This window comes from Mustela nigripes, chromosome 13, assembly GCF_022355385.1.
Source record: "Mustela nigripes isolate SB6536 chromosome 13, MUSNIG.SB6536, whole genome shotgun sequence".
Classification (NCBI taxonomy): domain Eukaryota; kingdom Metazoa; phylum Chordata; class Mammalia; order Carnivora; family Mustelidae; genus Mustela; species Mustela nigripes.
Window position 1 is genome coordinate 12,591,365 of NC_081569.1, and position 2,038 is coordinate 12,593,402.

Here is a 2,038-nt window from a genome sequence, read left to right on the forward strand (position 1 = left end):
GATAGTGAATCATAGTGAATCATGTATTTAATGTTTAAGCCTCAAGCAGAATGGGTCAAATGGACCAGATAATGATTTTCCGTTACGACAGGTCGGCCTTTGGAATATCGTTGAGATGTTTTGGGTCCTTGGCTCTGGAGGGACTGCTCTGGGATACCAAAGTCAGTTGCACAGTGTCGTTTCTGAATGTTTAGGGAGAAAAACTGTTTTTTGATGAATCATCCTCTGAGGAAAGAGTTTGGTATTTTCTTTAGATTGTTGTGTAATCGGTATCGTTTATGTAACTTTCTGTCTAGGATGTGGTTGGCAACTTTTTCTGTCCAGGGCCAGAAAGTAAATATTTTAGGATTTATGGGTCATAAGGGCTCAGTGACAGCTACTTACCTCTGCTGGTGTAGCGCCAGAAGAGCCATTATCTTTAGATCCATTTTAATGATTCATTTCCTTTTTGGTCACAGAGCTGCATCACTGAAGAGGAAAGAGAAGAATCATTGACAGTGTGACTCTCAGGTGCCGATAATCCATTGTACGAAACTGACAGACGTTACCAGAGTGCTATATCACATCTGGTGTATTATTTAATGTTTTCTAAAGTTAAAAATGTTAGCAGCTTTCCAAAAGGCCAAATAGAAGTAATTCTTGGTTCGAATTAGCATCTAAAGATAATATGCAAACTCACGGTCATGATTAGGTTGGATTCTACAACTTTATTTACCAAAACAAGCCGTGGGCTGGATTTGACCCATGGGCCAAAGTTTGCCAACATGCATCTTAGAATACTGTGTTCTGATTTTGGAATTTGGCTCTCAGAAACTGCTTTTTAGTGAAGCAGAGTAAAAACTTGATTGAAAATAAAGGAGTTGGGCGCCTGGGTGGCTCAGTGGGTTAAGCCGCTGCCTTCAGCTCAGGTCATGATCTCAGGGTCCTGGGATCAAGTCCCGCATCGGGCTCTCTGCTCGACGGGGAGCCTGCTTCCTCCTCTCTCTCTCTGCCTACTTGTAATCTCTCTCTGTCAAATAAATAAATAAAATCTTTAAAAAAAATAAAAAAAAAAAAAAGAAAAGAAAGGAGTTGTCCTCTAAATTTGGGAAAGCTCACACTTTCAACTGCGGTGACTAGGAAACATTTCAGTAATATGACCTCAAATGAAAGGAAAATGTCTGGGGATATTAGGTGGTAAAAGGCTATTTTTTTCTATATATATTTTTTATTGGGCAGTAAAGTGGAAAGTCATGGTATCTAGGAAAAGACATTTCTGACATCCCCCAGGAAATGGGCTTACAAGGAGTTTACAAGGCTTGACACTGAGGATTGGAAACTTTCAGTCGGTTGACCCGTCTGAAAACAAGTGGGAGGCAGGTTCTCAGACCCCAGAGCACCTCTCTTCATTATGATACCATGAACCAGGCCTGGATGGTAGACTTTTTTCGTGTAACGAGTGCTGTGGACATTTTATGGAAATCTCTCATTTCTCTGGCTCAAACAGAATGACGGTTTTTTTAAATAGATTATCAAGGTGGAATTTTGAGATTTTTCTGGGGTTTTGGGTGAAGTTGGTTCAACTTTATACTTGAGAATTGTTCTTTGGGCAGAATTAGGAGGGGGCTCTGGCTTCGGAACAATGGGCAGGTTTAACAGTGGGCATCAGAAGGTCTTTTGTTGTTAACTGGTCTTTCCCTTGTACAGAATATGTGGTTTGAGTGTGTGTGTGTGTGTGTATGCCACGTGCACTGAACAAACCCAGCAAAGCCTACAGGTCATTCCAAAGCACTGACGTTAGTGGGTGGCCAGTAACTCACTGCCATGGACACGGCCCTACCTGTAGGCATCATCCTGGATTTAAGAATAGCACCTGGGAGGCTGAGAGGGTTTAATGAGGTTGTGCTAGCGGTGTGGCCCCATTTAGAAGACTGCCCCCTACAGGTCATTTTCTAAGTCATGAATTTCCTTCCATTCCGCTCTGTGACATGGGAAGGCCTCTTATCCTGGGAAGGCGTCTTATCCTGGGAAGAATGCTCAGCTCAAATCCTGTTAAAAC